Source organism: Mesoplodon bidens (assembly GCF_964165515.1).
Source record: "Mesoplodon bidens genome assembly, chromosome: 7".
Classification (NCBI taxonomy): domain Eukaryota; kingdom Metazoa; phylum Chordata; class Mammalia; order Artiodactyla; family Ziphiidae; genus Mesoplodon; species Mesoplodon bidens.
Genome location: NC_138164.1, coordinates 101580828 through 101603469, shown reverse-complemented (window position 1 = coordinate 101603469; position 22642 = coordinate 101580828). Strand labels below are relative to the sequence as shown.

The window sequence follows — 22642 nt, the reverse complement described above, 5'->3', positions numbered from 1 at the left end:
GTCATCCAGTCCAGCCCTCTGCCTCCAGACTGGATAGCCGGCAGCCCAGGCCAGTGGGTCCCCTATATTGGGAGTATTTGCAAAGGATATCAGGGAGGAAGAGAGGAAAGAGGGGAATCGTGATGACATGATGACCATGACCTTAGCAGGTTTTGAGCACCCAGTGGGTCCCAGGCACTGAGCTCAGAGCTCTCCAAGCACCATCCCGTTGAATATGGACAGTAATAATACGCAGTATGTACTATTCCTGTGCCCATTTTACAGATGAGGAGACTAAGGCCCTGGTAAAGTAACACCCAGGTAGAAAGTGAAAGAACTGAAATTCACACCCAAATCAGCCTGATTCCAAAGCCTTTGTCCTTAACCACCAAGGAAGGAAGAAGAAAAATGGGTGGAGGGGAAGAAAAAGAGCGGAACTCCGCCACTTTATGAAAAAGGATGCAGGCCCAGAAAGGAGGAAGAACCTTCCTGGTTCGAAGCTGGTGGTGCAGGCTTGATGTGAAGGTTGCAGAGCTGGACAAGGGGCCAAATAGGAAAAGATGCGGGAAGGAGGGCCCCAGGCCTGGCTGGTCCCCCAAGCCCAGCAAGTGTGTTCTCAGACCCCGGAGAAGGACTCCTGCAAAATCTCCCTCCTGACAACCCTGGCATTCTACCTTTTATGTCCTTCTTCTCCTGGATTTCTTTTTGAAGTGTTGATACAAACACCCCAGAGAGGCATGGCACCTTGGGGTCCAGCTAGAACACCTTCAGCAGGGGTGCATCTATCTGGTAACGTTTTACAAATGTCTCTGGCACCCGGAGGTGAACAACATTAGCCCAACTTCAGGCTACCCCTTGAACGTAAGTGTAGGCGGTAAGTCTGAGAAAGATCCACAGAGAGGGCAGCCTGGGGAGAAGGGGAAATAGCAGGAAGGGGCTGTTACAGGCGCCTGGTGGTATCCCCTGGCTCCTCAGGTCTGCGTTCCCTAAACTAAATGCCATCCTTCCTCCCCAGACCTCATCTTCTACCTGGCCGATGGCGCTGAGATTCTGGGAGTCATCCCCGATTTGCTTCTCTCCCTCCCCCATTCTGCCAACAACTGTGTCCTGCCGACTCTACCTCCTAGACTGACCTAGAATCCTTCTACTTCTCATCTCTCCACTGCTACCACCTAGTCTAAGCCATCACTTCTTACCCGGACTAATGCTACCACCTTCTACCTGGTCTCCCTGCTTCACCTGTTGCCTTGCACCCATCCATTTTCACTCAATAGCCCAAGTGGTCTTTTTAAAACACAGATCTGTCCAGGTCCATGCCTCCTAAAACCCTTTCCATGGTGCTCCACTATCTGCAGGATAAAGCCCAGACTGCTAAGCAGCGCTTACTAGGTCCTCTGTTATCTGACAGCTACCCACTTGCTCGATCCCACCTCCTGCCACTGCCCAGGGCACTCTCCACTCCAGCCATCTAAGCTCATTGGGGTTCCCTCACCTGCTCTCCTGCACCTCCCTGCTTTTGCATGTGCTGTTCCACCCCCTAGATTTCTCCCTCTTCCTTATCCCCTTGCCCTTTTGTGGAGCCCACTGTTTAAGAGGTAAGCCAGGCATCATCATCGCTTCTGGGAAGTCTTCCGGGATCTCCCCCACCCCCGTCCCTACACCAGGCAGATGGCCTGGCCTCTCGGCATTCAAGGCAGTCTGCACATACCTCCACACTGTTTTTAATTATGCGTTGACTTGTCTGTCTCAGCTAGACTGTGAGCATGTGAGCTCTTTAAGTAATACAGGGATTGTATCTTTCTCATCACCAGTGACTAGCTCTGGTTCTGCCATGTAATTACAGTTCAATGAGCATCTCCGAAATGAAGGCAGGTGTATAAGATGCCATAATGCCAGGTAGAAGGTGGTCAGAGATGAGGCTATGACGAGAGGTACAAGGGAGAAAAAGGGTTGATTCTAAGTCTTTCTGGAAGTGCTGGCATTGGAGAGGGGTCCCAAAGTACGGGCAGGGTTTCAACAAGCAGAGATGGGAAGACAAGAGGGCACTGGGGGCTCTGCTAACCGTTTGTATAAACACAAATGTTGACGCTGGCATTGCAGGCTCAGAGGCAGGTCCGAGACCCAACCTTAGCATCCAGTCCACTGGAGTCTCTGATCTTGCCCTTCCAGCCGTGACAGTAGGGGATCCAGATCCCCAAGGCAGACTGCTTTTCCTTTGGGCCACTGGAAAAAGCAATACATTTGGGCCTTTAAACAGCTTGGCCAGATTCTCCATTGTCCTGATTTGCCTTTATTCACAATGCAGCTTGGTCTCACTCAGCACTCTTTTCTATTTCCTTGTTATATCCTCTATGGGCCCATGGCCTGCAAGTAGCTGGAAGGGAACCAGAGCCTCAGGGCAGTCGGGGTTCAGGAAGACTCAGTGGCTGAGCCTTTCCTGTCGCTTGGGACCGTCTGCTCTTTGGGGCTATGTGGATACGGGTGGTAAGACAAGTTTCTGTGCTAAGAAGAGTATTTGGACATCTTGACAAGGTTTCTATATTAACCAGGAACTTGAACGAATGTCGCCAGAAACCCACAAACAAGAAGGCGTATTTTTTCCCAAATTGGTTGTTCGTATTCAGGAAGCTGGCTGTGGGCTGGGAGTTAGCACACATGCGTGCAAGTAGGAGCCAGGCAATCATGCCCCTTGGCTGACTGGCACTGGGAGCTTAGCTGAGCAGAGGCTCACCTGGTGCCCAGGAGCACAGGATCAAGAGATTTGCTTTGCTGGCAGTTCAGCTGTGCTTTTGATTAAGCAACAGAAAAATGTAAAAAGCAAAACCAACAACAAAACAGAGAAGAAAAGTTATTCAAGGTGAAATGGTTAAGTTGGGTGGACTTCCGATGTCTGAGAAACCAGAGCATACTGCTTTTGGAACCCACCCACTCTTGGGAACAAGAAGGGGGTGGGTGAGGAGGACGGGAAAAGAGAGGGAGGGAGGGATGGACTTTTCTGGAGACCTACATGCTAAGCACTGGGCTTTGCCTAAATTGAGAGGCCAAGGGGCAGAGTGGTTAAGATAGTGGGATGCCAGAGCCAGTCCATCTGGGCTCAAAACCTGGCTCTGCCCTCTCCAACTATATGTCCTTGGACTCCGCTTAACCATTCTGAGTCTTTTTCCTCAGTAGTGAAATACAACTTGTTACGAAGATTAAATGAGCAAATACATATAAAGAGTTTAGAACTCAACCTGGCACATAGTACATGTTCCCTAACTGTTGGCTATTATTATTATTATTATTATTATTATTATTATTATATTAACTTGTTTAATCTTAACCATAACCTATGAGGTATATGCTTTTATTCTCCTTGGTTCTCAGATCGGGACAGGCTCAAAGAGAGAAATTCCCTGCCCAGGTCACACAGCTGGTAAGAGGCAGAGATGGAACCAACTCCAAGTTGGACAATCTCCTTACACCTGTGGTAGGAGCCTGCTCCACCTCTGACTCTGGTTGATGACAGGACTGGTCCTGGCTCCTCATATCTCAGTCCCATAATGGAGGCCCCATTCACCCCCAACACATGACCCCACATGATGGGGTTCGTGGAACACAGTGGGTCTTCCTTGGTGAAACTCTCCCTCTATTCTCCTCACAGATGTAGGAATCATGGACCAGAAGGGATCAAGAGAGCACCCTGCGGACCTTCCTTCTCACCTGGGATGACAGAGCAGTGGGCTGAGAGTCAACAGATTTGGGTTCCAGCCCCAGCTCTGCCGCTAACCCAATGGGTGACCTTGGGTAAGTCATTTTCCCACTCCCTAAAATGAAGGAGTTGGATTCAACCATCCTGAGCTCTCTGAGGCTCTATGTTGACACTTTTGAGGATCAGTGTCACATCTCACATAATAAGGTGAAAAAGTGAGTGTTTCAGCCAGTTGACCACAATCAGAAATGATAACCCATCTGTTAAGTGCCCCTTGGAAGCACATCCATTTAGGACATACCATCAATTCAACGGGCTTTGAGAAGAGTTAGGACAGCAGGGAGAGAACCACTGTTTACTTTGTACACCCCGGATTTGATGCTTCCCCACTCGAGAGCTCACGTGATCCCCCCAGAGAAGCCCGGAGAGACACAGGCACTGTTGGTGATGTCGTTTTACAAAGGCGGCGACTGAGACTCAGAGAAGTTAGGTCAAACGGGTAGAGATGGCCTTGGAACCCATAGATTTCTGACTCCAAATCCATGCTCCTTACAAGATTCCGAGCAAACCAAAACTTGCAAGCAAACACATGACTTCACATTTTGTTCTTTTTTAAGCATCTTGCTATTCTTCCACAATCTCCCCTCCACCTGCAAAGCAGGAACAGAGATTCAGTTCATATTTTACCGCCCCCAATCCTGGCGGCCCTGGAACAAAACAGCCTGATCAGGGCCTGGAAAGCTTGACTCTGAATGTCTAGCACATGGCCGGTTGGTGTCTTCTGAAGTCAGCCAAGCTGGAGTGTGCCTGGGGGCTGAACGATCATGTCCCTGGTGTCACAGAACCCACCCCACACGTGTTTCCCATCTTCCACGGTCCTCCTGTCCTATCTGGGTTCTTTCTTTGCAGGCATTTTACCAGATATCTGTCATCAACCACGTCTGGTGTATCTGGACTGGTCCTCTGTCCACCGCGGGGGCGGGGGGGTGAGCCACCGCCCCTTCCTGCCCCTCCTTGGGCAGCAGAGCTCTCAGTGTCTTCCAGGCAGAGTTGGGGGCTTTAGAGTCAGGCATGCCTGGGCCCACAGCCTGGCTGTCTGCCTTTTATTGATCATGGGATTCTGGCAAATCACCTCACTCTTCTGGGCCACAGCTTTTACATCTGAAAAATGAGGGGACTATTTCCTCTTAAGAGTTATATACAGATTAAGGTGCACAGTGCTTTAGATCCAGCTTTGGTGGAAGCACCAGAGGGGCTGCTGGGAGGGAGGAAGGGAAAGGATGCGGAGGTGAGGGGCAGGGCCCATTGGCGCCCCACCCGCCCCACTGGAGCAGCTCCCCGGTGTGTCCGGTTTAAGTGGCAGGTTTGGCTTGTGAATTTGGTTGGAGGAAAGGGTGATGCAGCTGAAAGTATAAAATTCGCGGCTGTAGTTATTTTGTGGAGGTGCTGGGCACCCAGCGAGCACTTTATAAATGTCAGCGCTCTCCTCTTTCCCCCATCATTTTCTCCCACTGGATTCGTTATTCAGTGGCTCAGCTAAAAAGCGAACCCAAATGAATGGAGCAGCAGCGGGAAGAGTATGGAGTGCTTTCAAAATATCATTACCCCGGGGGAAATCCACTGTCGGGGGTCGGGATGCGGGTCAAGGAGGCTGTGACCCAAACACAACAAATCATGTCACATACCCCACAGCAGCTCCACACCAAGGGCTTCGTGCCTGCAATGAGCACCAGAAAAACACCGGCGCAGACCCCTGCTCCGCCCACAAGCCATTCACAATAGGCTTTCCTCCTCCTCTCCTGAAGGGAGGACCCACAGGGAAACAGAGAGATTTGAAGATGTGTGAAGGAGCCCAGGAGGTGGGGAGGCCCGAGTGAGCTGGCCTGGCTGCTTCTTTCAAATGAGCAGGGTATGCTGGACTGTGAGGGCTCCATGAAAGAAGAGAACCTGCCATCAACCGGGCACAGTTTGCACAGGTGCTCTGAAAACACAGATCTGCTCCAGAGAGCAGCGCCGCAACTGGAGCCACAGCGCCACCTTCAGGCATACATCCACCTTGCATTTTCCCTGCCAAACCACTTCTGGACTGCAGGGAATATATGCTGGGGGCTCAAATCCAAAACACTAATCCTTCAAGATGTTGTGTTGCTGATATGCTGAGACAGATGAGCTTGGAGTGGGAAGAAAGGTCATTGCTAACAAGTGTATTGATGCCAGGGTGTCGGGGCCGTGTTCCAGGCAGAAACTGGCAGAACTGGAAGCCAACCTTCCATCTTAGAGACAGGGAAACTGAGGCTCAGAGACCTGCCCTCAGTTACCTAGTGAGTTGCAGGCAGAGCTAGGACCTGAACACAGGCTCTGAAGCATCCCATGCCTCTCAACTCAGATGGCTGTTTGCCTGTTAATTCCACAACAACTGCTCTGTGTAAGAGATAGCTGCCATGAGCCTGCAACACACACTACAGAGTGGTTCCTTCTCACTCTGAAGGGCCAGAAGATGAGACTGAGGAGGCAGCTGCAGATGAGCATCAGAATGTGGGCTCCATGGAGCCCAAAGAGAGGCCTCTGCTCTCATAATGGATGTGAAGGGGCTTCATTCATAGGAGTCACCTACCTTCCTACACACCCTCACACACAGCCTCTCCATCTGGCAAACTCCCACTCCCTTTCATGACCGACTCACAAGCTGCTGCCTTGTGAGGCCGTCTCTGACCCATCCTCCATGCCCGTGGGATCCATCATTCCTGCCTTGTGCCACCCCTGTACCTACTTGAGACATTGCTCATGGGAGGGATCCCCCTATATTAGGATGATTTGTGTGTCTATTTATCTAGATGGGGAATTCTGGCCAGGAACCAGATCTTACTCTTCCCTGTGTCTCCAAAGCCCAGCCAGAGCCAGGCACAGAACAGGCAGGTACTAAAAAAGTGATGGATGGATGGATGGATGGATGGATGGATGGATGGATGGATGGATGGATGGACGAAGGGTGGATGGACTGGAAATGGGGTAAGTCTAATGGATGGGGTATCACTCTTTTATATCCTAGAACGCTAATGGCATCTGTTCTAAGGAGACATACATCTAAGAGCTTCTGTTTCTACGCCAACGCCAAAAAAAGCATAACTGCAGATGTACGTGTGAAGAGGAGTGGTGTGTTGACATCACCTGTCAGCCCCTCCTTCTAACTATCTCTTTCTCCTGGTTCCCCAGGGAACCTGGTGGAATTCAGACAGAGATTATGGAGGTATAGTTCCTGGGATGCCTGTACCAGAATCACCTGGAGAGGTCATTAAAATGCAGGTTCCTGGGCCCTGACCTCAGGGATTCTGACTCAGTAAGTCTGGGGCAGGGCCTGGGTATCTGAATGTTTAATTAGCCTCACCCAGGTGATTCTGATGCATAGGTAAGTTTGGCCACCACGCACTAAAGAGGAACAGCATACGGGGACATGCCAGGAATTGCCTTTGCTGACTGGCCCATCCAGAGAGGTTGAAAAATTGACCTGAAGTCCCACAGACATTAAATGGCAGGAAGTGCCTGGAGAGTCCTCTGACACCTAGAGGCCAAGAGGGCAGGAAGGGTCTCTAACTCCTCCCACCCCCACCCCTAAACCTGGCCCCAGCCTGAGGAGGCTGGCACACTGGCTGAAAAGATGGCCTTCCCCTACCCCACAGGACGCTGTGAGTAGGGCCTGCCTTGTGCTCCCTGTCCCCTCGCAAAGCCCGGAGTGGCAGGGTTTACCCCGTGTTTACCAAGGCAGAGAAACCAGCAGCTGTTTTCAGTGTCTGTTTCTACCTAAACAGAGTTGTCGCTCCCAAACACGGGCTCTGCCAGCAAACATGACCAGACCTGGAACGCTAGCCCCAGTTGTGTTCAGGCTGGAAAGACTTTAAGGATGATGACAGAACCAGAAGATTGTTCTGGACCCGGGAATGGCCAAACATCCTGGCAACTCTAAGCGGGCAAGCAGCCCTCCCAGGCCAGCTGGGGAGCTCCTGGAAGGAGGGGAAAGGGCCCACTGGAAGGCAAAAGAAAACATACAGCATTGCCCAAACCCCTGCTTGTCCCTGTGTTCCAACAGGACCTACCCTCCGGCCATACTGGGCCTTTTGTTGAGCACCTACTATGTGCCAGGCCCTATATTTGGTGCTTCACTGTTTTGGTTCATCCTCACTATAACCCTCAGGAAACAGATAATATCGTTATGCCTGTTTCACATATAAGGAAACTAAGATCCAGAAAGATAAAGTGACTTGTCCAGATCCTGAGCTGGTCAGACTAGTTGCAGAGTCAGAACTTCAATTCCGGTTCCTCTGCTTTTTTCCAGGTTCCCTTGCTGCCCGCTGTGCTACTCCCCACGTACAGCCCAGGCTGTCCGGCCTCCCTGCCTCTGTCCATGCTGCTCCCTCAATGCAGAACGCCTGGCCCCTGACAGCCACTGAACATCCTCCTCCTGCTTCTTCAGACCCAAGTCACAGGCCGCTTCTTCCCCAAAGCCCTCCTGGACCCCATCTCCCATCGGAGTAGAGAAGTTAATTGCTACGTTCCCATAGCACACTGCCGGACTAGTATACAGCTGCATTTTCACCTGCCTTACAATCGCTGATTTCCATGACAATCTCCCTAAATTTCAGTCTCCAACCCTGTCTCCCCCACCCCCCAGATCCTGCCCACCACAGCCCTGCCCCAGGGACTAACTCAGTCATTTTCCCTCATCAGGCTGTCCCTTTGGTGAATCACACAGGTCCACCGCCCACGTGTAGACTGAGTTCAGGTGCCCCCGCCATCACCCTGGCCAGTGGCTGCCATCACATTGAGGGCAATACAGTCCATTGGTCTCACGGAGGAGCACTGAATTCTAAGCTAGAAGACCTAGGTGTGAGACTTGGCTCTGAAACTCATTCACTGTGTGGCTTTGGCTAAGCCACTGGGCCTCAAGGTCCATCTGTAGAACGCGTGGGTGGATGGAAGAGATGATCTCTGTTCCATGGCTCTGTCAAGCACTGACTATGCATTGAATGGAGCATCCTCTCTGGGGCATCTGCATCCTTATCAAGGACCTAATCCATTGAGCCCTCAGAGAGGCCGTGGGGTGCCTACCTGATGGACACGAAGGCAGGCTCGGCCGGAGCAGGGGGTTCTCACTGCGAGTGAGAAGAGACAAATTCAGGTGGGTCAGCTGAAGGGCCTTGCATCCCAGGAAAGGAAGGTGGAACTGACGCTGTGGGCGCTGATCCCTCGCAGGGAAGGACAGGGAAGTGGAGGTTGGGACCACTCACCTGGCACTGGTGTGGGGGGTGATGGGAAGGGAGCTTCGCCCTCCCTTAGACACCACTCAAGAGCCTGCTCGCTGTAGGAAGCCTGGTTGTCAAGAGATCAGGTGCTGGGCCAGCACAAGTGGCAGCAGGATTGAGTAGGGGGAAGTTCTGGAAACATCTCAAGAATCTCTAGGACTCAGTGACACGAGTATGCGGCAGGGAGGAAAAAAGGAAGCAAAAAGATGGCCCAGAGGTTTGATCCTGGGGTGGTGAGGTCTGGAGAGTGACGGGCAGACAAACCTGTTGAGGAACAGGCTGAGGGCCTGGGAGGCTGGTGCTGAGGGGAGGGGAGGGGCCCAGGACAGAAGACCCGACTTCCAGTCTCCTCTACTGCCCTTTACCTCGAGCAGGTCACTGTTCCAGTCTGAGCTTGTTTTGTCATCAGTGAAATGGGGGGAAGGATCCTGCTTACCTGACAAGGACGATGTGAGGCTTTCAGGTGCCAAGGTACGTATGGTGCCTTGCATGATAAGTCACTCGTAAACAGTGATGAGTTCGCCACGCATTTGTATTCCACAATGTAATAATAATAGCTAGCATTTATTGATCACCTGCCATATGTGCCAGGCGATGTGGTAAGTAATTTGTTTATCATGATCTGAATGCTTCTTCCCCCAAACTCTACAAGACCCCTTGCATTTTGTGGATGGTATATGGAAGATCAGAGAAATTAGACAACTTTCCCCAAATCCCACAGCGGGAAAGGGGCAGTCACCTTCACCAAGCTTTAGTCAGCACCTAACAGGTCCCGGGCACTGGTGGGAACATAAAGGGTGTAAAACCTGGCGTAGGTCTTCAAGGTACCTCATGGCAGCTACCAGCCTACAGAGGAACAGGTCTCTATGAGCTTTAGATATTTGTTCTGGAATTCTATTCTCTTTGCTGTGAGTGTTGCTAGACAGGGGACAAATATCTCCTGGCTTGACTCTCTGCGAGCAGGGCACTGGGAAAGGATGTCAAGCCCTGAGACCATTGTTCATGATCCGTGGCTGCACCCGCCTGCCCGCCTTTTATCCAACTACCCTGGGTGCTATTATTCAGCCCTGAGCCACCAGCAGGAGCTGCAAAGCAGTTAATTACAGAAGTATAATCCCCTTCGTCACAAAGAGCTGATCTTCTAGGGTTGCGAGAAGATAAGATTTATGCCTCTTTCAATTCCTTTATTCTCTCATCAACATAGATTCATATTTCAGTTTCCCGCATTGGAAACAAAAAGGAAACCTGCTCAGCCCACTGCTGCTGGAGAGAGATAAATTAGGCTACACAAAGAGCCAGTCCTATAAACTCAATCTCTTTCCCTTCCTTTCATGTTGGTGATTATAAACAGAGTCAAGGGCAGTTGAAATATATTCCTCTGCCTGCCTGCCTGCCTGCCTCGTCCTACTCAAAGAGAGGAGACAGGCGCACTGATAACAATCCGATGGTACCAGGGAAAGAGGGGTGCAGGCTCCCGCACAATCTGACGCCGGCCTGGTGAGCAGATCGGATAGAAAGACCTTTGTTTCTTGCCACTCCCTGGTCACAAAATTGTTTCAAAAGGCCACAGAGAGAAGCTGGACGCTGTGCCACTGTGAATGCTTTCATTTTCTGGATGGCAGCACGTGCGATGCTATTTGATCAAAAGAAAGGGCCTTGCGATTTGGCGGTCCACGTGGCGGGTCGGTGCCAGGGACTCTGGCCAGTTTTAGTAATGTAGACACAGGTCGGCCAGCGGATCAGACCGCAGAACAAGGCCAGTTTTAGCAGCCCTGAGGAACAGATTCCAGGCTCTTCAGAGAAAAAAAAAAAGCCCACTTACGGAGAGCAGTCTCCAGTGAAATGATATTATCCTTCTACAGAGCAATCGGGGTGGGTGAGTTTGATCACTGGCATTGCCTTTGCACGGCTTGTGTTGCGTTTTCGGGCTTCGCTGGAGTTACTGACTGTCAAGGGCCCCGCTGGCATGGGAGAAACAGGGGGACCACAGAAATGAACTGATTGGCCCAGGGAAACAGAGCAAGTTGGTGGCAGACCTGGGGGTGACAGAGATTCTGATGGTAACAATTGGCCAGGCGCTTACTGCAGGGTGCCAGGCACTTGCCAACTCCCAGAGTTGCCACTCGATGCTTTAATAGACTTGGAGATTCAATTATCCCTTTATATTTCCAGCGGACTGGTCGTCGTCTAAATCATTTTTTCACTGTAAACACACCCTAATTCACAAATAGAATATAAAACAAATCATGTTTGAAAGCCGTGTCGCTTCTGAGCCACCACTCTTCAAAGACACACACCTCGTCTCCGGCTCCCGAGGGAAGAAGGTTAATAAAAGGCTTGGGCACTGTCTCCAGTTCAAAGCCTGGGGCCCGTCTCACAGATGGCTAGGAAGTGCGCTAGGAGGCTGAGGCTGAATCAATCTTTTCCTTTCTGGGGCTTTTAATGGCTGTTTGCCTCTCTGCTCCTAGACACCCTCCCTCAAGCCTCCAGAGGAAGGATAGCAACTCCTGCTTCTGTCTGGATCATTCCGATTATTTTTTCCAGAAGCCTTTCCAAGTGTGATATCGCAGGTGAATGCCAACACCGTCGATTCTCTAACAGCTGCCAGCGGAAGGACACGGCCCACCCAGCCCCAGTTTGCTGGGAAGCCTGGCCCTTCTAATGGGGCTGCACCTATCTCGCCAAGAGGGGGATCCCAACCCTGCACAGCGCCTACCTGTCAACTAGTTCCTGAATGAACTTCCCTTCTCATTCCATTCCTCTCCAGTGTTTTTTTTTTTTCTTTCTTTAGCTTTCATCATTTTTTTTAAGTTATAAAAGTAATACCTGCTCTTTGTAATACACTATTCAGTTGAGTTGTGTAAAGCAGAGGTTTCCTCATTCTTCTATGACCCAATTCCACATTCCTGAGTAGCCAGTTACCAACAGTCTCATGTGTGTCCCTCCAATTATTTCTTTTGGTTCATGTAGATATTAAAGATTACCCGGAGGGCTTCCCTGGTGGTGCAGTGGTTGAGAGTCCGCCTGCCGATGCAGGGGACACAGGTTCGTGCCCCGGTCCGGGAAGATCCCACCTGCCGTGGAGCGGCTGGGCCTGTGAGCCATGGTCGCTGAGCCTGCGCGTCCAGAGCCTGTGCTCCGCAACGGGAGAGGCCACAACAGTGAGAGGCCTGCATACCGCAAAAAAAAAAAAAAAAAAAAAAAAAAAAGATTACCCGGAACCCAATTTTTGCCTTTATTTGCAAATATGGGATCAAACCATATATATTTCTCTACAACTTACTGCTTAGAATTAACAAAAGAGCCTGGACATCTTTTCGGGTCAATACAGAGATGTTGGGTTCATTCTGTTTAATAAGGTTGCGTGCATGAGATTATGTAGATGGCTGTACCATAACTTTCCAAACCATCCTAGAACCCTTGGCTCTTCCAGATATTATGTCTCCTGGATATCGTGATATTATATAATGCCTACCCATCCTGTCTATGAAAGCCATGGCTTTTCTCCATTTATAAACTGTCCATCTTTGGCAAGGCCCTTTCCAGGCTGGCCCAGCCTTAGGGAGAGAACTCCTTACTCCTATGATGTTACCAAAAGCAGTCCCTGCCAAGGGAGTCCTGGCCTTTCAGGCTGGACTCAGACAGACTTATAAAAGCGGGTTTCACTGCCATGAAATCTGGACTTCCTTTTGGCAATGAAAAATACATAAAAGCATAACTAAACCCTTAAGACGTCACGAGCAGGCATGCAAAAATACTACATGTAGTTCTAGACATGACTACAATACCCACCAGAAAGACCTCAGAAAACAATCCTTGAGAACACAAAAAGAGGCTGTTTACCAAAGAACGATTTTTATAATGCTCTTGCTGCATTTTATTAGAGCGGGAAGAGGCCTGCAGTGGAGAAGGCTACAGAAGATTTCTGTGCTCATTGAAACTGAATGCTAAAACAGCCTGGGTCTGAAACATTTCAAAACTGGAAGTAAATTCTGAGAAGCAAACTGCTTTTCTGGAGCTCTTTTATGGAAGTCACGTTCAAACAGTTTTAGAAATCAAAATGAAATCTTACAAAATGTCTTAAGAGTTTGTATCCTTAGAACTAGTGATTTTTTTTTTCTGGGACTCTATCCCAAAGAAATAATCAGCAATGCCAGCAAAGATACAAGTCAAAGGATGTTTATCCCAGCATTACTTATAATGAAAAATAGAAAACAAGCAAAATGGTCTACAACAAGGAAACGTAATACTGCACAGCTATTTAAAAAGATGTGCACAGGGGCTGCCCTGGTGGCGCAGTGGTTAAGAATCCGCCTGCCAATGCAGGGGACACGGGTTCAAGACCTGGTCCGGGAAGATCCCACATGCTGCGGAGGAACTAAGCCCGTGCGCTACAACTACTGAGCCTGCGCTCTAGAGCCCACGAGCCACAACTACTGAAGTCTGCATGCCTATAGCCCGTTTTCTGCAACAAGAGAAGCCACTGCAATGAGAAGCCCCCGCACTGCAAAGAGGAGTAGTCCCCACTCGCCGCAACTAGAGAAAGCCAGTGAGCAGCAACTAAGATCCAACACAGCCAAAAATAATAAATTAATTAATTAAAAAAAATAATGATAAATAAAAAGATGTGCACAAAGGGTTGAATATTACGAATAAATGCTTATGTTATGATGTTAAGTAAAAAAGAGAGATAAACAGTATATTAAAATTGTGCAAAAATATACATAGAAAACACTGGAAGGAAATACATCCACCTATTAACACTGGTTATCCCTGGGTGATAGAATGTGTTATTTTTCTCCCTCTTCTCTTTCACTTTTATAAAAAAATGTATTCACTTTTCTAAAATGAGCCTGCGTTATTTTTATAATGGACTAAATTAAATAGTCTTAAACTACACACAAAAGGTAGAAGTGACTCTACTATTTTGGGGACCACGGGGTGGTATGTATGAGAAGAGACGGGTGTGGCTAAAGTTAAGGGTTTTCTGGGATGGGGGGCAGTGATGAAGAAAGTCCCCGCACTTTCTGGCATCTTTAAGAGGGTGGGTCTTAAAATGAAATATTTTCTGCAGAACAAGCAGCAGAAACGTCAAAGGGAACGTTGAAACGTCAATTCGCTCAACATGTAGTGTGCATCTACTACACGCCAGGAACTTGGCGAAATGACCAACTTCGCATTCTAGTTTATTAAAGAACAAGACTACACTCTGTCCCCATCACCATACGTGTAGCACACTGAGTATCTTGATTTTCTCTCTATTGTTCTCAGAGGGTCAAACAAAAAGAAAAACGAACAAGTTGTGATTTGCAATGGAGTCAAGAAAGAACATATTGGAAGTAGCCCCAGGACCTTCAACTGACTCTGCTAAGAGTGTGTGCGTTTTTTTTTTTTTGCGGTACGCGGGCCTCTCACTGTTGTGGCCTCTCCCGTTGCGGAGCACAGGCTCCGGACGCGCAGGCTCAGCGGCCATGGCTCACGGGCCCAGCCGCTCCGCGGCGTGTGGGATCTTCCCGGACCGGGGCACGAACCCGTGTCCCCTACATCGGCAGGCGGACTCTCAACCGCTGCGCCACCAGGGAAGCCCCAGAGTGTGTGTTTTTCATTAGAGACAGCTCGGGGAAAAGATGCAGGCAGGCAGTTATCAAATTAAGGTTTGTAATTTCTGCTGTCTGTTCTGAAAGTTCTTGACTGATCTCAGCAGGATATTAAACAGTTATTAATCCATTCGTTCAGCAAATATTTATTGAATACCTACTATGTGTTGGTGCTACTCCAGGCTGGGAGTAGTGCAACAAATCAGAGTCCGCCCCACTGACAGCACTTATATTCTAATTCAGGAATAGGCAATAAATAAAAACATAAACTACAATCAGCCAGGTCATGATCACTGCTATGGAAAAAAACAAATAAAACCAGGTTACGAGAACAGAGTGAGAAAAGTCTATTTTCTAGATAGGGTATTTTAAAAAGTGCTCACTACAAAGGTGACATTTGAGCAACTATCTGAAGAAACTGATTGAGTGACATGAACATACAGAATAGTTTGCTATGTTGAAAGAACAAGTGCAAAGGCCCTGAGGTAGGAATGCAGCCAGAAAACCAATCTGGCTGGAGCACTGTGAGTGAGGAGGAGAGTGGATAGAAACTGAAGTCAGGGATATAGCCAGGAGCCAGATCATGCAGAACACGGTAAGGACTTCAGATTTTATTCTAAGAGTAAAAAGGGCCCCTGGATGGTTTTGTGATGGGGAGTAAAGTGATCTAAGTTTAAAAAGATTACTCTGGGTACCATATGGGGGATGAGAATACAAATAAAAATTCAGACTAGAAAGCTATAGAAGAAATCTAGTGAAAGATGATGATGGAGATGGTGAGAAGTAGTAGGATTCAGATATATTTTGAAAATGGAATTCACAGGATTTGGGGATAGACTGAACGTGCGGCAAGAACAAACACACACAAAACAAAACAAAACCAAAAATCATATCTAGGAAAATTGTAAGGTCTTTAGCATGAGAAGCTGAGTAAATGGCGGTACGTTTAATGATATGGGGAACGCTGGGGGAGGATTGGATGTTTTGTTTTGTTTTAAGGGAACACAGTGGATGTTGCTGGTACCCAGCCCACATCCGTAAGCCTTTCCACTTCAGTGCACACTGGTGGACTTCCGACTGCCAGCATTTGCATCTCTTTGCCTGAGAGCTTTCTCCCAAGCTGGAGAATCTACTCTGTGTGCCCAGCACACTTCATGGGAGCAGCCCTCAATCACCGACACTCACAAGGTGGTGCATAAATATCCCCACTTCCTCCCCTGGTGGGATGGGGGAACGGTGGATAAATCTGACACATGTGTTCTACACCACTATTTCTCAGGGTTCACCAGTGGGGTTAAGCTCCAGTCACCACAGTATCAGCTTGCTTGATAACACATCCCTTTGTTGGCCTTTTCCCCTTTCCAGCTCATTCTCCCCAATTCCCTACCAATGGTTCCTGCACCTTCCAAATAAATTACCTACACTTGAATCCTTGACTCTGGGTCTGGAATCTCTGGGTCTGGTCTGGCGATTCCAAACTAAGACGGGGAAAACAAGAGCATCTTCTAATTCCTTAAACCCTGTATGTTTTTCACAGCCACTGACCACCTCATCTTTTGGTTATTCTTTCTCATCATCTCTACTAGAACAGTAGTAGCCGAGTCAAGATAATCAGTGAACCATATGTGGTAGAGATAAAATGGAGTAATTTTAATAAGCCAGCTTGCCAACTGATCTCCCCCCATCCTGATCCCTGGCCTTTTCTTCTCCAACCACTGAGTTCAGCTACTCCACTTTGCTTTTGCATTTTCAAAACCAATAAAAAATAGAAAGTACAACGCTTTAAGACCATTTAGGGAGATGTCAAAATGGAAGAGGCAGGAGAATGACAGACCTTTTCTGTCCCCTCTTTCACTGGACAGTTCAGTAAATGCCCCGTGACATGAAGACCACAAACTATTAGCAGCAGCAGCAAATGCTATTTATTGAGCATTGACTCTAGGAGGAACTAAACTCTCTCATCAAAAGCCAGGGAGCAGGGAGACCTGACTTGCCGTATGCCATACCTCCTGGGGAAGCATGCTTGTTTGTAAAGTAGCATTTTATATGTCACAAATGATTCAGAATCATCACTTTCCACTTCCCTTCTGTTGACATGGATTGACTGTGGGAGGAGGTGGTTTAAAAAAGCAAAAGCTGCGGGGCTTCCCTGGTGGTGCAGTGGTTAAGAATCCGCCTGCCAACGCAGGGGACACGGGTTCGAGCGCTGGTCCGGGAAGATCCCACATACCGCGGAGTAACTAAGCCTGTGCGCCACAACTACCGAGCCTGCGCTCTAGAGCCCATGAGCCAAAACTACTGAAGCCTGCCGCCTAGAGCCCGTGCTCTACAACAAGAGAAGCCACCACAATGAGAAGCCCATGCACCACAACAAAGAGGAGCCCCCCTCGCCGCAACTAGAGAAAGCCCACGCACAGTAACAAAGACCCAACGCAGTCAAAAATAAATCAAATAAAAAATTAAAAAAAGGAAAAGCTGCACAAAGATCCTTTGGTTTGAGCAAAAATGCTTCTTACAACTGCACTGCTGTCAGTGACCATCAGGCATGATGTGATCACAAGCATCCTTTCTACAAAGGAGGTCAACAGACACACAGTTCCACTGGCGGTGAGGATGCTGAAATCCAGCCCCGCTGGCGGATCAAGGGGTCCTGAACACCTTGGAATCCATAGGATCTGGGATCACACTTCAGTTTAGCCACTTACTAGCTGGTGACTTTTGGTATGTTATTTAGCCCCTTTGAGCCTTGGTTTCCTCATGAGCTAACTGGAGAAAATATACCCACTTCATAGGGTGGCTGAGATAAATCACGGCCAGCAACAAGCAGAGCAAGCACGCCATCGATCTCAGCTCCCTTCTCTAGTTAACTATTTGTGCTGAAGGCAGCCTGGCAAATCTACTGTGACTCAGTAAAGACCTGAGAAAACCAGCTCAGTGATTCTCAGAAAAAAAGGACTATACCCACTAGAAATGGTTCTTCCCCAGGCCTTCTGTGCTTCTTCCGAAGGCCTCCTCTGCTGGAGTACGAACTCTTCCTGAACACGTGTCTTAACGCTTCAGTATCCTCAGCGCTGATTACAATGCTTGGCTCACAGGAGGGGAGCAAGCTTGGTGTCGTGGAAATAGCACACTTTTGAGTTAGACAGGTCTGGGTTCGAGTCACAGTTCTGCCACATGCCTTTGGGTAACTTGCTTCCTTAAACCTCAGGATCCTTATCTGTAACATGGGTGATAATATCTACTCTAAAGTGTTGTATGAACTGAGATAACAGATGTAGAGCCCAATACCAGTGCCTGGAAATTTGTAGATACTAGAAAAAGAGTTAGCCTTTATTAACAGACATTTGCTGGCAATTTGTAGATACTAGAAAAAGAGTTAGCCTTTATTAACAGACATTTGCTGAATGAACTCATGGATAAAAAGAACTGAACTTCATTCAGTTAACAATGTACACACTCCCCACGCCAGACATAGTAGAAACATGCCATATCACATTTTCCTTTATGTCTCTCAAGATGTAGCCACAGGTCTTTCTTATAGTAACAAAGATTTCTGCAAAACACACCACCTGCCCCGCCTCCATCCCAGTGTGCACATAGAAGGAAAATCTGGCTACAAATACTGCTGAGGGGGTCTCATAACCTCTCCCCCCTCCAAATGTATTAATTACAAATGGAATTCTCCGCTTTACAGTGAAAGACCTGACAGACACCACCTAAACCAAGTGATCAAGGCTATCACCAGTAAAGAAACATACTGGCGGCATGGACCCCGATATGGTACACTGAGAAGGACACATCATTTCTATGAAGGTTTCTTGCAGAAACTTCCAAACCCCAGTCTAATCATGAGAAAACATCAGGCAAGTCCAAATTGAGGGACAGTCTACAAAATAACGGACAAGAACTCTTCAGAAGTGTCAAGGTCATGAAAGACAATGAAATAAAGAGGAATTGGCACAGGTTGAAAAATAGGAGACATGGAAAATGAAATGCAATGTGGGACCCTGGATTGGATCTGAATAAAGTTTGCAGTTCAGTTTTTTTTTTTTTTTAATGTTGAGGACAGCCTTGAAGGGGAAAAGGACTGACAAAAGGTTCAACCGAGGGGTGAATGGAAGAGAGAAGGCTAATCCCAAGAATTTGGTGCCCAGCTGGGGGTGAGAAAGTTTTATCAAAGGATTAAAGTCTAAGCTCCATTTTTTCCTCATTTTTTTAAACCTGAGCGCCAATGATAGTCACTTTCTCTCCTTCATCCCTAGCCCCTCCCATCCACCTGAGTCAGAGAATAAATCTGAGCCATTTCCACATAGTTTCATAGCAGCATAATTTGCTCCTGACATTTTCATCAGTTCTCAATATAAATATTAGATGGCATAACGTGGTAAAGTGCTTCTTAGACAAAATATGTCACTTAGGTGGAATCACCAAATTAGGATGTAGCCTTCGGTTTGAGGTTTTCTAAAAAGTAGCCCCCCCTGCTCCTCAGGGAGGAGGGGACCCCACATACTTAATTTCAGGTAAGTCTGAGTTGTAAAGTTACACAGGAGTCCAACTAAGGCTTTCATTTTATATTTGAGGAAAACTGGGGTCCATGGAGGGAGAGTTGCTCAGGTTCACCCGACGGGGTGGTTTAATAGAACCACTGCAGGATGGCACGCTGCCTTCTCCAAGCTGCTAGTATTTATTGCAGCCTTATTGTCCCGACCAAGGAGGAGACCAGCTTACAAGCATTACACAGCAGCAGACATGTGGGCCTTACCTAGACCTCTGATTCAGACTCTTTTGACACTGTAGCCTAAGCATCTCTAGCAGGAAAATGTTCTGGAAGATACAGGTACAACATAGCAGATGCTGAGAGCCGCTGTTCTTCAAGCTGGACCGTGCGTGGCCATGTGTGTGTAGGCACACACACATTTTAGGATCTCTAGGCTATGTCTGAAGAGCTGCACTCTATCATTTCCATGTTCCTTCACTGATCCCCTGCCCTCTCCACCTCGGACAATGTTCCTCTTGCCTCTCTCCATTCTGTGTCCTGGCCCGTCTCGTGTCTTAAGGCCTACTCTAAGTGGTATTTGGTCCCCTGACCTTTCCCAGCCTTCCTATGATGAGACGGTAACAGCTTGGTGCCAACAGAATCCATTCATTCATATATTCTTTCATTCATGTATTGGAGACTATCTGGGGCCTTGGAGATAGAGTAACACACAAGAAAAACCAGATCTTTACTTCCATTAAGTGTATATATTAGTAGCAGGAGTTAGTCAATAAACAAAGGACGAAAGATACAAGAAGACAGCCATCATGAGGAGTGTTGGGATAAAAGTGAATCAGGATGATGAGACAGGAAGTAGTAGGAGCCTAGTTTGGGTGGTGAAGGAAGGCCTATTTGAGGAGGCAGTATCTAAGCTGAGAGATTCAGCTCTGCAAACACCTGGGGTTCTGGGCAAAGGGAATAACTAGTGCAAGGGCCCTAAGGCAGGTCCAAACTTGGCAGACTGAAGAAAGACAGACAGTGTGGTGGATCACAGTGAGCGGAGAGGTGGAGAATGGTCACAGATGAATCCACATCAGGTAGGGTCTAATAGGGCTCAGCAGCTAGTGTGGGAAGACAATAATGGGTGGTTCTAGGTAGAGAAGTTACAGAATCTAATATATGTTTTAAACAAACATTTTGGCTGTTAGGTGGAGGATGGACTGTGGAGGGGGGAGCGTTGGAGGAAATGAGTCATGAGATTAGAAACAGGGAGACCAGATTAAGGGGGCTTGCAGTTAACCAGGTAAAGGATGATGGTGCCTGGGTTAGAAGGTAGAGATGTGAACAGCAGATGGTTTGGGGATATGTTTTGGAAGAAAAGCTGATTGAACTTGTTGATGGACAAGCTGTGTGGAATGAGAGGAAGAGGGGTTCAAGATTATTCTTGGGTTTTTTCCTTGAGCACACTGATGTGTGGTGTTACCACTGGTTAAAATAAGGAACTCTGGGAGGGGAAGAGGGTGGAAAATGGAAATGGAGAGTTTTATTTTAGACACATTAAGTTTTTGATATTAATGAACTAACTGAAGCTTCCATCTCATACTTTATATGTATCACCAGACACAGGACTATGAGATCCCAGACGTTGCCTTCCTTTTCAATTCCTTGTTAAGCAGGAATAAAGTGAAAGATTACTGAATAAAATATTCAGTCTTTTGTAAAACACTTTTATGTTCAGAGATTTGGTAGTAGAGCCACATCCTTCCTGGGCAGGCATAAGTAGCCAATCAATCATGGTGTCACAGCAAGCAATTGTTCAGGGGGCAAACTAATTAAAAATTTAATCCCATGATTTTCATCTAAATCTCTTTTTCCCATAGCTTTGATCAATGCCACAAATACGATTTAGCAGCACTTTTCATTTAGATAAATGACTGAGTGGGGTACCTAATTAGTCTGTTTGTTATGAACCAATTGATAACTAAAATTACATGCTAATTACTAAAAATTGCACACGAATTTTTAAAGCACTTTATTAGCGCAAAAGCTATATTCCTGCTATCAAATGAAATGTCCTTTCTATGTTACATTCATCAATTGTTCAAACCTACTTCTCTTGACTTTCTAAAGTCAAGTCACAGCGTGCTGTGTATGTAAACAGTGCGCTTGAGAAATGTCTGCTCACCCTTACCCCACACTATAACACAAGCAATAGCGAAAGTTGTACCAATAGGAAGATTCCATGAACTTCTCAGCTACTTGGGAGCTTCTGCTGTACCCTGACAAAACAAACAAACAAACAAACAAACAATCAGGCCATGAACCACATAAAACAACTAAGCAAAACTGAATGTGGGGATGTGATGAGTAGTTGAGAAAGGGTGAATTTTGCAGCCGTTCCAATGTGTCAAGGTCATTGCTGAGGACGATGGATCATGGCTCTGCTCACTAGACCTGCAAGTCGGGGGATATTCATTTGGTGACCATCTTTCTTATCATCTATAGCAAAATGTCTACTGCTTTCAAGTCCCACAGAATCTCTCAGGAGCCAAAATCCTTATGTTTCTTCAAGTGAAAGAGATCATTTAAGAAATAAAAGTCAGTGGCTCTGGTCTCCTGCAGTCTTTTCAGCCCCCTTTACAGTGCTTTCTCCCCTTGGGTTTTCACTGCCATTTCAACAAAGGGTGAGAAAAGTCAAGAACGGTGCCGGCCACTATTGAAAACCAATACAGACCCCTTCTCTTGCTGGACATGACCCCAGAAACAGGAGGAAAATTTACCAACAGGTGTGAGTGGTGGCTGGCTCATTTCATGAATAAACCTTAAATCTTAAAGGAGAAGAAAATGCTTTTCAGGCTGCTAAGGCCTGTGTACATACACATTTTACGGAGATAAGTCCTGGTTACTAAGCATCATTGTCTCTGCCCGCATATTGCATCTGCCACTTCCAACAGCCCGATAATAACCTGTGCCGGGGTCACTTTTCAACTTACTCTTACTTGACTTGTCTCCCGGCCACCTCCCCCCGCCTCCGTCCCTCCCCTCTCCTCCCTCCCCTCGGCCCCTCCTCTCACCGACAGGCCGCTGGCCGCTGGGTCAGGCAGAGCTGGAGCTTAGGCAAGAATAGAAGAGAAAAGGAACAGAGCCTCCTCGCATTGTTAGCTTCCGAGGGTCTCCCGGGCAACCGGACAGGCAGAGGTACCGGCTCAGCACCGGAAACGGAAGTCGGGCGCGGGCCTCGGTCTCCGCCACGTTGCGTGTGGCGGATGGGATTGCCGAGAGGTACTGAACTCCTGCTGCAGGGCAGGGGAGGCGGCGCTGCCTCTGACGCTCATTCTCTCGTTCTGTCGTTCTAACGAGTATTTACTGAGCTCACTGGGTGCAGGGCAGTGTGCTGTGCTGCAGAACCCGGTGAGCAGGACCCACAGGGTGCTTTCCTTCCTGACAAAAAAACCCTAAGACAGACACGGAAGGATTACCCACGTGGTGCCTGCGGAGGGTTTGAAGCACGAGGCCCCAGTTGGTCTAGGGGCATCTTTGGAGGTTCTTTGGACTTTGGTTACTTGGGCTGGGGCCGCAGCGTAGAGAATAGAGGGAGAGA

General features: G+C 47.9%; 1 long non-coding RNA gene across 2 annotated transcripts in view; it reads left to right on the top strand.

Moving 5' to 3' along the window:
- LOC308620996 overlaps window positions 1-13986 on the top strand; it is a 33742-nt gene extending 19756 nt beyond the window's left edge. Inside the window, exons 2-4 of one of the 2 annotated variants that reach the window (XR_014016367.1) lie at window positions 3623-3765; window positions 8001-8843; window positions 9342-13986. This is a non-coding gene — a long non-coding RNA (uncharacterized lncRNA). Of the gene's footprint in view, window positions 1-3622; window positions 3766-8000 lie in introns of both variants that reach the window. The other variant, XR_014016368.1, reaches the window with a different exon arrangement.
- Window positions 13987-22642: the final 8656 nt, after the last annotated feature.